Source organism: Elephantulus edwardii, unplaced genomic scaffold, assembly GCF_000299155.1.
Source record: "Elephantulus edwardii isolate Elephantulus edwardi_28Jun2011 unplaced genomic scaffold, EleEdw1.0 scaffold00001, whole genome shotgun sequence".
In the NCBI taxonomy this organism is placed as follows: domain Eukaryota; kingdom Metazoa; phylum Chordata; class Mammalia; order Macroscelidea; family Macroscelididae; genus Elephantulus; species Elephantulus edwardii.
Window position 1 is genome coordinate 9,338,788 of NW_006399751.1, and position 14,500 is coordinate 9,353,287.

Consider the following 14,500-nt stretch of genomic DNA (forward strand, 5'->3'; position numbering starts at 1 on the left):
TTATTGTGAAAATAGGAGAATGACTGAGCAAAATATGTATAAATGTTCAAAAGGGGAGAGGAAGAAGAGGAGACAGAAAAAAGAGGAGGGCAGGAGAGACAACAGAAGACCAGGAAGGGGAGAAAAGCATGAGCATAGCAGCTGTCAGTGGGCAGAGTGGGAGGCGAAGGAATAAGAAAGATTTCATGAGGCCTTGAGATAGGGTGATCCCAGGCATAGATAAACAGTAAGTACGTATATACAATACAGTGGCCGTCTCCTAACACCACGCCCAAAGTATGTGAGATGAAACTGCCGTCCTGGCCTCCAAGCAGCACTCTGGATGCACATTTTCCCAGATATCTGTTCATTCTTTTGGCAGTGCATGGAATAGTCTATACTCTTCCCCAGCACCACAGCTCAAAAGAATCAATTCTTTTTCTCTCATCTTCATTCATTTTTCAGCTCTCAGATGCAGACGGGTGGGGACAAAATCAGAAATAAAAATCCTTTTTTGAGAAAGCAAGGAGAAGACTCACTGTAAAAGTTAGACAATGAAAATGTAGTATCATCACTAAGTTCTGTACCATCTCTTGTCCAGAATGTTCCAGAAAATTATCTCAAATTCAAGTGGTCTATGCTTACACTCATAGCCAAGGGCTGGTTTGAGGACCCTTTTTTTTTTATTTTTCTTTAGAATGTTTTCTAAGCAAGTTGACAATGTTGTGTTGTTGTTAGGTGCCACTAGATCGCTGTGACTCATAGTGACTCTATCTATGTATGACAGCCCTAAACTCTGCTCTATCCTGTGCCAATCTTATTGTCTCTGACCCACCTACCCCCATTACCATAGTCATCGAATCAATCCAGCTCATCAAGGGTCTTCCTCTCCTGCACTGTACCTTCACCCTCCCAAGCATGACATCCTTCTCCAAAGATGGGTCCCTCCTTACAACCTGTCCAAAGCATGTTAGATGAAGCTTCAGAATCCTTGCCTCCAGGAGCAGCCTGGTTTAATCCTCTTCAGGATGAACCTGTTCATTCTCGTAGCAGTCCTTGGTATACTCAATAATACTCTTCTCTAACACCACAGCTCAGAGGCATCAATTCTTCTATCCTCTGTAGTCATTGTCCTCCTCTCTGATACACAGCAAGTGATTGCAAAGACCATGGCCTATATGAGGCACACCTTAGTCTCCAGACTGACATCATTGTTCTTCAGTACTTTGAAGAGGTCTCTGACAGCAGATTTTCCCAACACAATGTGCCTTTTAAATTTCTGGCTGCTGGAGCCAAGAGTATTGACTGTGGAGACAAGCAAACTAAAGCTGTTTATTATCTCAATCCCTTTATCATCTATCACAATGCTGACAATCTGCCCAGTGGTGAGAATCTTTGTTTTCTTGATATTGAGCTTCAATCCATATTGAAGGTTGTAGTCTTTGACCTTCGGCAGCAAGCGCTTCAGGTCCTCCTCAGTTTCAGCAAGCAGAGTTGTGTCATTGGCATAATGTATATTGCTGATGAATCTTCCTCCAATCCTGAAGCCACATTTCTCCTCATAGAGTCCAGCCTCCTGGATAATCTGTTCTGCATATAGGTTCTCCATATCTGTTCAATGTGTATGCTGAGCCAATAATTCATGAAGCCAGACTTCATGAAGAAGAATGTGCCATCAGAATCAGAAGAAAGCTTATCAACTACCTGCACTATGAAGGTGACACAACCTTGGTCAAGGGGAACTGAAGCATTAATTGCAGAAAATCAAAGACTACAGCCTTCAAATGGATTGGATCTTATTAACATCAAGAAGACAAAGGTCCTTACCACTGAGCCTGGGGGCAATCTCATGACAGATGAAGAAAAGACTGAAACCACGAATTTGCCTTGTTTGGATCCACAATCAATACCCTTGGTACCAGCAGTCAGGAGATAAGGATACATATTGTTTTGGGAAAGCCCATAGTCAGGGACTTCTGCAAAGCACTAAAGAGTAGGGAGGTTAGTCTTCAATTACTAGCTATGCATTTGAGAGCTGGACAATGAAGAAGCATGATGTAAGAAGAATCGATGCCTTTGAGCTGGGATGCTGGAGAAGAGTACTGAATATCCCATGGACTGCCAAAGAACAAACAGATGTGTCTTGGAAAATGTGCATCCAGAGTGCTCCTCGGAGGCAAGGATGACAAAGCTTTGTCTCTCATACTTTGAACACGATGCTAAGAGAGGCTATTCCTCGGACAAGGAAATAATGCTTGCAAGGGTGGAAAGTTAGAAAAAAAAGACGAAGACCCCATGGAGATGGACTGGCGCAGTGACTGCCGCAATGAGCCCATGTGTATCTGAGACGGCAAGGAGGGCACAGGATAGAATGGGCTTTAAGTCCGTTGTTCATAGGGTTGCTGTGAGTCATACTCAACTTGAGGGAGCCTCACCACAAAAATAACAATCTTTATGACAATATGGAAGCACAGCTTTCTACAAAAGCTGACGAGCAGCTGATGGATTCAAACAATTGCTCTCTTGATTTGTAACTGCGCTCTGAACATCTGGGTCACTAAATCGCAAAAGATTCCTATTTATATTTTGCAAGTTAGAAGCTATTAAAATATGAAACATTGAGTTTTTCCTATGGTTCTAAATTGTGTGTGTATATGGGTAGTGATCTTTCCCTCCCAGAAGACATTGGGTAAAATCTGGAGATATTTCTGGTTGTCACAACTAGAGAGGGAATATGCTAGTGTCATGGAGTAGGCAGAACCAAGAAGCTGTTAATCATCATGTAATGCAGTGTAGCGTTTCTACAAGAAATAACTCTGTGTTTCAAAATGCCAATATTGCCATGTTTGAGAATCCATGTTAAGGATTAGGAATTTTTTTATATTCTTAGCCGTCTCTATATTGGCTTATGTGATATTCAGTTACTTAACATCAACAACCGACCAATGTTGTTGCTGTTGTTAAGTGCTGTCAAGACATAGATGACTCTTAGTGACCCTATGAATAAAAGACCTGAGCACTGTTCATGGAGTTTCTGGAGGCAAGCCATGTCACTCCGGCTTCCAAGCTTTTTTTAGTCGGGAAGCTCCACCAAACACTGTCCACCACGGGTAACCATTATCACATTTGACACATCAGTGTCACAGTGTTCAGCATCACAGCAACCATGACTCACCTCTGTACAGCAATGCACAGACCAGTGCTATACCACTTAGAAGAATGTTTGACAAAAAACAATTTAAACCAGGCCTGAGGGCCGCAAATTAAAATCACCCACTTTGGGCCTGGTAGCATCACTTTCTATCCACTAGAGCCAATGTAGCTCTTTCTATGTTGTCATTGTTACTGTTGTTAAGTGCCGAACTGACCAATCAGGTGCAGATACGAGCAACTAATCAATGAGGTGCATAATACGTCTACACATAGACAGTGGCTGAAGAACCTTGAATGGTGTGCTGTTCCAGCCAAAAGGTCTCTAAATCTTGCATTCATGGCGGCCACAATGTGAGGGCTGGCCTGATAATGGACCGTGCAGATAGATTTCCCATGTGCATTCAGAATGAGATGTGATGTGCAGGAAGTAGTTATGGTGCATATTTTAAGAATGCATATATTTCACCAAGTGAAGTATACTCACATACTCTTGCTTTATTCTAAAGTGGATCTTAACTGCTAGCATTTGATGTTGGAGTGGAAGGGAAAGAGAAGAGTACATATGTGCTGTGACTAAAGCCCTCAAAATAGTTTATATTATGTTGATACTTGACACTATGCTTATGCTTATGTTGAGAAAATATGTTTGTGCCTATCAGATATGTTTTATTTTTTAGCACATTTTCATATATGTCAACGTGGGATTTTATACTAATGTTCATTATCAGGATATGCTTCAAGATCTTAGTTCCATTTTCCATCTCATTCAGAAGGATTTTTCAAGTTTAAACAAAAGTCTGAATTCAGAAATCGGCTCTTCTGTTAAGACAAAGTAGTACAAAATAATCTTTTCTGCATATAACCCAAAGATATTTAATTTATAGTCATGCAAATAATACCCTTTTTGGTACAATTTTAAGATATTTTCCATTGCCTTGACAAATATTACAAAGAACTGAAAGGTTTTTGTTCAAACAAACATTCTTAAAACTCTGAAGAAAATGATATTTTCAGTCAGTTTAGCTGGTTCTGCTAAATCAACTCAACCTCTTTCACATTCAATAATTTGAATTATTAACTCTGAAGATTTCTGTACATATTCTGTGAATTTATTTGAAACGGGTCCATTAATAAATATTTATCCACTTGGTGCTAAGGAATCTATTTGATTCCAACATTAGCATAGCACAAAATGGAGACAGCTCCTTTATCAATCAGTCCACATGGTGCTTTTAAAGAGAGTGAGAAAATAAAAAGATTTTGAGCAAATACTGCATACGCCTAACATGATGGGCACTACAATTAAAAAGCTATCCTTTTTTACTATCTGATGTGCGGAAGATTGTAACAGCACCTATATTCAGTCACCACCTTTGATTACAGTTTTATTTATGAGACAATGGATTCCAAGTTAAAAAGAATCAAGTTATACATAAAGTTTTCTCATATGATATGTAATTCAAGGACAGTGTTTAAATAATTTCACATTCGGGGGTCTTAAGGAAAACGGAATAATCCATCTCTCCTAGATGTTTGCTTATTTGCCAAATATTTAAAAAAATGAAAAATCATTGCTAAGGTTTAATAAGCCAAAGGTCCTATCAATGGCCCTTAAAGTAAGGTCTCACATGCTACCCTCTACCAGTATTCCCCAGAGATTTTCTTGAATATTCATTCCATCAAACAATGACTTCTGATTTCTGTTCCCCATGCAAACCCGGCAATGCAGCAAAAAAACCATTCTTCACTGTCACGCACGTCACATAGACGAGGCTCTGCTGGCAGTTCAAGATAAGTAATATCTGCTGGAAGAGAGTCAAAGATGTAAATCCTTTCTGTGCCTGATGCACTGCAGACTTGTTTAGTACAAGAGTGTCTAGATGTTGGGGAAGTGGATCTCCTCCAAATGACTTACAAACTTGGAAGCCATGGGCGGGAGAAGGAGACAGGGAGGTGTGAACAGATGCAGGGGACAGATCCATTGATAAGTGAAGGATGATGACCACCTCATGGGGTAGAACCAATGTGGAGGAGTCAAGCTACTCATGCACTTGGTCAGAAATAATCTGCTTTCTTTGCTGTTTTTTTTTTTTTTTTTTTATGAACTTGAAAAAAGTAATCACTAAAGTGTCATAGACTGAACCGTCCTAATTTGTAAGGTTGAGAAATCATTGCTTGTAACTTTTACTTCTTAGGGATAATTGTCCTTAGGTATTATCACTTTATGGGCTATATAATTTACAAGAAAAAATTTTTCTCTTTGGATTCAATCTATTGTGCAAAAGATTGAGTGGTTCGAGTACCAACTGAAAGGTGGTTGGCTCAAATCCAACCAGCTGCTACTGTTGTTACGGTGTACCATTAACTTGGAACCAAGTCATAACTGGTTTCCTGGGCAGTAAAACCACATGTAAATGCCCATCTTTCTCCCTTGGAGCAACTAGTGGGTTTGAACACAGTTCTTTACTCTGAAGCAACCAGGAAAACGTGGCAATCAGATACCAAAAGGCCATACATAGTTGTAAAACTCTTTTGAGTGCAGATATATTCTATAACACTTAAGTTGGCATGAGTCAGAATCAAACGTAAGCTAACTTTTGTTGTTGTACATGACCTTTGTCACGATTCCTTCTCTAATGATTTGTTTGTCCACCTCTTAAGAGAGACTATAGTTTGAAGGCAGTACTCTGAACCTTCTTGTAGAAGAAAAAGACCAAGTGTGAAAAGAGTAGTGCTGTCATTGTGTGGATTAGTTTTACTATATTTATGTAGAAATCAAGAGCAAGTCGCGGGTGGAATGAAGAGATACAATGTTCTCCTTCTGTAACCACATTGACCTAGACTTGACATCGAGCAAGTCTCTTACCTCCATCACCTCTACTCTAAATTGTATGCAAAATAAACATGATTGCACTCATCTCCTTGAGTAGGCAATGAGATTATGCCTGGCTATGTATCTGGCATAAAAAAAATCCTCCAGTGATTATCAGGGTTGCTCATCTGCTCTGTTTGTTGTTGTTTCACATTTCTCATCACACTGGAGAATATCACTGCCTTTTACTGGATCCAAACATCTGTGCAGACCTCACCCACGAGAGCGGTACATAGAGATGTCCATGTGAGAAGCAGCCCGCCAACATGCCATCGCTACGATCTGGAATTCCTGCCTGGGTAACCATTAATTCATAACTCATATTGGAACACCTTATTTATGTTTTCCCTATCCACAACATTCTAATACATGTGGGATCTCTCACAACTGAGAGTGCTATGCTATGGCTATCTCACACCTTAGCTTCAGCTCTTCAAGAGAATGATTACATCTTACTTTGATGTGGTTCATTCACTCAGACTTTATGAAGTGAAGTTTTATATACATAATACACTATTTTTTATTTAATGTCAGACTATCCATTCAAATATACCCTAAATCTATGGTCATGTGCTATGCAGAGATAGAGACACGCTTTTACTTATGTAGGTCCGGACGCTGGGAATTAAAGACCACCTCTTTATGCTTCATGACCGTCACTCTCCCATTCTAGGTTCTTCTTCTGAGGACATGTACTGCTGCTTTGAAAGGGGCAGAGGAGCCCTTGAATGAGTCATACCACCTATGTGGTGACTGCACGCTGCCCCTTCTCTTGGTTTATTGTTTATGGCATGCAATAATACCCCATGAGGGTGGCAACTGATTCTTAGGGCTACCATATTTTAGATATTGGAATGCTTTGTTATTCTTCAAAGACTGTGTGGACCATAACAAACTGTGGCTGACTCTGAGAAGAATGGGAATCCCAGAACACTTGATCGTTCTAATGCGAAACTTACACTTGGACCAGGAGGCAGTCGTCAGAACAGAGCAAGGGAACACTGCATGGTTCAAAATTAGGAAGGGCGTACGCCAGGGATGCATCCTATCTCCATACGTTTTCAACCTATATGCAGAACAGATTATCCGGGAGGCTGGGCTCTATGAGGAGAAATGTGGGGTCAGGATTGGTGGACGATTTATCAACAATCTGCGTTATGCAGATGACACAACCCTGCTTGCTGAAACTGAGGAGGACCTGAAGCGCCTGCTGCAGAGTGTCAAGGACTGCAGCCTACAATATGGATTGAGGCTCAATGTCAAGAAGACAAAGATTCTCACCACTGGACCAATTGGCAGCATCAGGATGGATGGTGAAGAGATTGAGATTGTACACAGCTTTCGTTTGCTTGGCTCCATAGTCAACAGTCTTGGCACCAGCAGCCAGGAAATTAAAAGGCGCATTGCCTTGGGAAAGTCTGCTGTTAGGGACCTCTCCAAAGTGCTGAAGAGCAGTGGTGTCTCTCTGGAGACTAAGGTGCGTCTGATACAGGCCATGGTCTTCGCAATCACCTGTTATGCATCAGAGAGTTGGACAATGACCAAGGAGGATAGAAGGAGAATTGATGCCTTTGAGCTGTGGTGCTGGAGAAGAGTATTGAGAATACCATGGACTGCTAGGAAAACAAATAGATTTGTCCTGGGGAGGGTTAAACCGGGTGGCTCCTTGGAGGCAAGGATTCTGAGGCTCCGTCTAACTTACTTTGGACATGTGGTGAGGAGAGACCGGTCCTTGGAGAGGGACATCATGCTTGGGAGGGTGGAGGGATGGCGCAGGAGAGGAAGGCCCTCTATGAGGTGGATTGATTCAGTGACTGGGATAATTGGGATGGGAGTGTCAGAGACAGTGCGATTGGCACAGAACAGAGCGGAGTTTAGGGCTGTTGTACATAGGGTCGCTATGAGTCGCAGGCGACTCGACGGCACATAACAACAACAACAACAGTCTATAAATAGATATCTATGTGATTTTACAATTACATGAGTTGGTTAGGGAGCAATTGGAGAAAAGAAAAAGCAAAAAGGCTCCTTATATGAGTAATGAAAATAAGGTCGATAATCAATGATATATGGCTTTTGAGATTCTACAATAACTCTCTAGTCCTCTTATTAAATACACAATTTGTGGATAGTTCAAAGGGAAGTTGATGAGAGCCAAAATGAAGCCTTTATCTAATAAAGGGGCTATTAACAATTTTCAGAAAGTACACTGCCTCATACAGAAATTTGGAAGTAGGCAGGTGGTCTCACCTAGACCCAGTCAATGATATAAAACTGCTCCCCCGACCAAGTGTGGGCCTGACCCTGTGGAAATATCTTCAGGATGGAGAGGAGCAAGAGACGTACTCCATGTAATCAGAAACAAGACAGACTTCAGGAGGCAAGTGGCAAAAGAGACTCAGCTAGATGTGCCCCATTTCTCCTAACTCAACTCATAAATCAGATTAAGTAGCTTCTGTACTCCTGGGAAGCATCAAATGAGGAGTACAAAGGGGCCAGAGATAGGAATTCACTGGCACTCATTCAACGTGGAGAGAAACATCTGGACAGTGGCCATCCCCCCAGTCAGGAAGCACCTTCCTCGGAGGTGGAACTCATTAGCACTTTCGAAATAGAACTAAAATGATTGAACTTAAGCACGGAAGCACCAGGAGGCATCTGTCCTTTTGCTGGTCTGCCTCTGTAATTCATAATATATTACCAAGTTCTAAAATACTAAAACAAAAACAGCGTTGCCAGTGCTTTCATGCTAACCCAACAAGAGCCAAGTAGCATTGTTCTAAAGCATCTCTAAGATTATCATCTTTAGGGAAGCAGATCACACACCTTCCTCCTGGGGAGTGCTGGTGCTTCCAACCATGGGTTCTCATGTCAGAACAGAGTGTTTACCAACTGTGCCATCCTTAAGTACTTGTCTGTTAACCAAATGGTGACCAGTTTGGACTCCCCAGCAACTCAGCGGGAGACAGATAAGACCATTTCCTTCTGTGAAGACTACAGCATTAGTAATCCACTGGGGTAGGAGGGCAACTGGTTTGATTTTTTAGCTTGTAGCTAAGTGAAAGATTGTTGTTGTTGTTGTTATGTGCCATCCAGTTGCTTGCAACTCATAACGACCCTATGTACAACAGCCCTAAACTCTGCTCTGTCCTGTGCCAATCGCACTGTCTCTGACACTCCCATCCCAATTATCTCAGTCACTGAATCCATCCACCTCATAGAGGGTCTTCCCCTCCTGCTCCATCCCTCCACCCTATCAAGCGTGATGTCCCTCTCCAAGGACCTGTCTCTCCTTACAATATGTCCAAAGTATGTCAGACGAAGCCCCAGAATCCTTGCCTCCAAGGAGTAGCCTGGTTTAACCCTCTCCAGGATGAATCTGTTTGTTTTCTTGGCAGTCCAGGGTACATTCAATACTCTTCTCCAGCACCACAGCTCAAAGGCGTCAATTCTCCTTCTATCCTCCTTAGTCATTGTCCAACTCTCTGATGCGTAACAAGTGATTGCAAAGACCATGGCCTGTATCAGACTCACCTTAGTCTCCAGAGAGACACCGTTGCTCTTGAGTACTTTAGAGAGGTCCCTAACAGCAGACTTTCCCATTGCAATATGTTTTTTTGATTTCCTGGCTGCTGGTGCCAAGAGTGTTGACTGTGGAGCCGAGCAAACTGAAGCTGTGAACAATCTCAATCTCTTCTCCATCCATCCTGATGCTGCCAATTGGTCCAGTAGTGAGAATCTTTGTCTTCTTGACATTGAGCCTCAATCCATATTGTAGGCTGCAGTCCTTGACCCTCAACAGCAAGCACTTCAGGTCCTCCTCAGTTTCAGCAAGCAGGGTTGTGTCATCCGCATAATGCAGATTGTTAATAGATCTTCCACCAATCCTGATGCCACAATTCTCCTCATACAACCCAGACTTTCAGATAATCTGCTCTGCACACAGGTTGAAAAGGTGTGGAGATAGGACACATCCCTGACGTACACCCTTCCCAATTTTGAACCATGCAGAGTTACCCTGCTCTGTTCTGACGACTGCCTCTTGGTCCAAGTATAGGTTTCGCAAGTGAAAGATTAGGATATGTCAAAGGGGAATCAGCTTGGTTAAAAACCAAGAATGACTCTTATAGATGGAATGGTGTCCTCCAAAATGTTATGTTGACATTTGAACCTCTAATACTTGTAAATGTGGTCTTGCTTGGGAGTAAGAATCTTGAAGACATTATTAATTGAGTGAGGGATAGCAGAGTAAGTTGTGTTCTACTCCAGTCCAAGGGGTGTCCTTATACAAGAGAAGATGAGACACAGACAGGGAATTTGGCCAGGTAAAGATGAAGCTTCACTTGCAAAGGCATCCGTCGAGTTCAGAAAAGGTGAATCTTAGCAAGTCCCCAGAGCCTGCAATGAGATCATGGAGCTGCTGACAACCTGAATTCATCTCCCAGACACCTTCCTCGGAGACGATTCATATGTGTTTTCACAAGCCGCCTACTTTGTGGTACTTGTACACAAATAATTCAGAAATAGCTACAACAAATAATAGGCAAGATAGAGTACTCATTTGCTGCTACACATTCACATCTATTCTCCAATTTTGCTTCCGTAATGACCCTATTGAGAATACCATGGACTGCTAGGAAAACAAACAGATTCGTCCTGGAAAGGGTTAAACCGGGTGGCTCCTTGAAGGCAAGGATTCTGAGGCTCCGTCTAACATACTTTGGACATGTTGTGAGGAGAGACCCGGTCCTTAGAGAGGGACATCATGCTTGGTAGGGTGGAGGGACAGCGCAGGAGGGGAAGACCCTCTGTGAGGTGGACTGATTCAGTGACTGGGATAATTGGGACGAGAGTGTCAGAGACAGTGCGATTGGCACAGGACAGAGCGGAGTTTAGGGCTGTTGTACATAGGGTCGCTATGAGTCGCAAGCGATTCGATGGCACATAACAACAACAATGACCCTATGGCCCAGATACTATAATTATTTCAATTTTAGACATAATTGAGACACTAAGGGAAGAAGTGACTTTTCCATACTCATTCAACTTGCTGACAAGGAAGCCTAAATGAAAGAGATCAAGAAATAAAGAAGCAAAATGGAATATTCTACCTTCTATGGGATTAAGAGACTGGAGTTTAATAATGGCTGGGGAGATTCTGGAGAGTTTGTGAAGGGAGCATCACTTTTCTCAACAAAGTAAACCAGCTCACGGAGAGAGTCAGGGAAGACAGTCCAGTCCATAAATAATCATGAAACCTGGGGGAAATGATGAATTGTAAATGTTAGGATTATCTAAAGGAGTTATTGTTTGTTTTTAAATTTCATTTTATACTGGTTTACATACAGAGTTAATAAAGTTTGTCTACATTGTTTTTCATGCGAGACTGTTCCCCTTCCTCTAAAGGAGTTATTAAAAATAGTGTGGAGACAAGGATGCTGAGCCTGGGAATTGAGAGAAACCATTGCATGATGCCAAGGACTGATAAGATAGTTTATTGGTGATAACTGCCTGGAATTGTTCTGATAATTATTTAAAACGCTAGGCTAAAGGATAAGAAGTGGCTATCCAGAGAGTGAGTAAAATAGAGAGGAACATGTCCAAGAAAAATGTGAAATTACAAACAAGAGTACAGAAACTGGAAGAACTAGAATTAAAAGAATGAGAATGTTCATGCTTTGTGATGGCAAGTTCAGTTGCTTTGTGTATCTTCTGCGAAAATGTAATGAAATATTGGATGAAAAAATGAAAAACAGAAGCAAGAAGATGAGAGCCACTCGTACTAAATGAAATGACTCTCTGGGGAAGATATTTGAAAACTGTGGAAGAGTAAGAAGGCATAAGAGGTAATGATGGCTGGGGAGCTCTGGTGGCCTGGTGGCAAGAAGCCTCAGTGAAATGCCAAGAGATGATGATGGCCACAGATGTTTGTAACACACTGACTCTGCTTACAAGGATCAAGTGAAACCCACGGACATAAGCACTGGAGCGTTCGAACTTTGCAAGAGGAAGGCCAACACAGAACTACCAGAGCATGACATTGTCTTCACAGAAAGAAAAGTTGACCCTGGATCTAGTGAAAGCCATAGCTTCCAAAGTTGCTTGATAGAGACCTCAGTCACCACCAGGCTGCAGAGCTGTTGAGACTCAGTGACTCTGGAGATCAGCGGACCCGAGAGAGCAGAATGTCTTTCAGATGACAGTAATAGCTCAGTAATAGCAAAAAGACAAAACAAAAAAGATTGTGTTGTATATTCAGGGTAGGAAATAACCATTACTTTTTTCTTTTATAAATATTCTCAAGAGTTTAGGAATAATTACCGGGAAATAAAAGAGACGTAAAAATAAAATTAAATTAAAATTCTATTCAACCCATTGTCTATTTTAACTAAATAAAAAAGAAAATAAAATTAAAATTCTATTCGAGGACCTGACATTCTGACTTGTAGGAGTTAAACAATTTTCATAGTGATTTTATTTGTTGTTGTTGTTGCTGTTGTTGTTGTTATGTGCCATTGAGTAGCCTGCAACTAATAGCGTCCTGATGTACAATCGCTCTGAACCCTCACTTGAACCAATCTCACTGTCTCTGACACGCCTACTCCCATTACCCCAAGTCATTATGTCAATCCATCATATCCAGTTATTTTTATATTTCACACTCTGGTAATTATATGAACTATAATGACTAATTATTATTGGTCTGTATTTGTGAAAGAAGAATCTGAGAAGTGAGTCCTTAGAAAGAGCACAAAGTACAGTGAGACTGAAGAGTTGAGGTCTCCGTTGAGGCATGGAGGTCATTGGGACAATCACGTATTATTAGACACTGTCCATTTGCTGTGCCGCGTGCTAGGATCTGAACTCACCTACATGGTTAAGATAATGTAACTGATAAAGGAGAAAATCTGGCAAAGCCACTACATTCTACATGACTCCATTTCCTCTCTGGGAAAATGATAACACCAAGTTCTGCGATATCAGTTGAGGGAAAATGAACTAACAGATTTAGACTTCTCATTTTTGGAAGAGAAATGGTGTATTGTGGATTGAATGGCATGAAAGGCTATAGTAAAGACTTAGAAGTCAGGCCATTCTGAGTTGAGAAACACAGCAAAAGCAAAAGGGCCAATAGCAGCAAGCATTTCAAGTGTGAGGGTCACCTAGTCTGTGAATCAACATACCACTCTTTCACTGTGTCTGCAAGTGGGCCAAACACTTGACCTTCAGCAGCTTGTTACCCAGTGATATTTACCCAAAGACCTCTGAACCATGCTACAGCCATGACGCATCACTTCCAGATGCTAAAGAATATTAATGGCAGCATCTTTTATTTTTGGAAACACATTACAAAGAATAAGGCTAGTGCTTTCTGGTTTCAATTCATTTCCTGTGTTTTCTTTAGTGAGAAATGAAGACTGCCACCCACACCAAGGAAGTTGTTGCATTTCATGCAAATGTGTGGCTTTCTACTTCAATCATCTAGTAATGTCCTCAACTGTGCTTATGGAATTGACCATTTGCTTCAGAAGCATAGGGGGCTAAGCATGGGGGGCGGGTTGGGGGGGAGAAAAAGAAAAAAAAATTCTTCTTAACCAGCAACCTAATGATTCTTTCTGCAATACTCTCCCCTGTAACTCTTCGATCAGTTTATAGCTCCAGCACAACATTTAATTTGGGACGTTGAAAAGAACAAACAACAGAGCCTGCGCTAGAGTTCTAGCAGAAAGATATATAATGAGCAAATGTGAGTGACCCGTAAGGAATTCTAAGGAGGAGCATGTATGAGAAGCAGTGTCTTTCCGGGTAAACCTTTATCCCTCTAATTAAGTGTAGACTGGCACACTGGTCTGGACGTCCATCCATCTACAGGAAAAGCCCCGGACCAGAAGTCTGTTTTCTCATTCTTCTGAATCCTGTTCATTATGGCGCATTGGAACTCCATTTTTCTAAATGTGCCTCCTTTATCAATTCTTTTCTTTTTCTTATTATCACAGCAAAGATATCATCCTGAGCTAAATTATTTCTCTATTAGTGTGAGTTGTACAATTCTATACCATTATCTTAGGATGCTCAGAGATAATTTTAGATAACAAATATGTGTGTGTGTTTTCTCTAGTTATAGCCATTTCCAACATGAAAAGAATTTCTTCTCTCCACTTTGTCCAAAAGCAGTGTGTGTGTGTGTGTGTTCTCTACTTACAGCCATTTCAGACATGAAAAGAATTTCTTCTCTCCACTTTGTCCAAAAGCAGTGTGTGTGTGTGTGTGTTCTCTACTTACAGCCATTTCAGACATGAAAAGAATTTCTTCTCTCCACTTTGTCCAAAAGCAATAATTTCTAGTATCTCTTGAAAGAGTGGCAGAGAATTAAAATATTATGCATTTAAAAAAAAAAAAAAGGGAATTTAAGCTATTTTCCCTCCAAAGCCTCTCCATGTCATCAATCAACACTGGAAAGGAGGCAATCTATACGTCCCCAGCTAAAAGCAAATG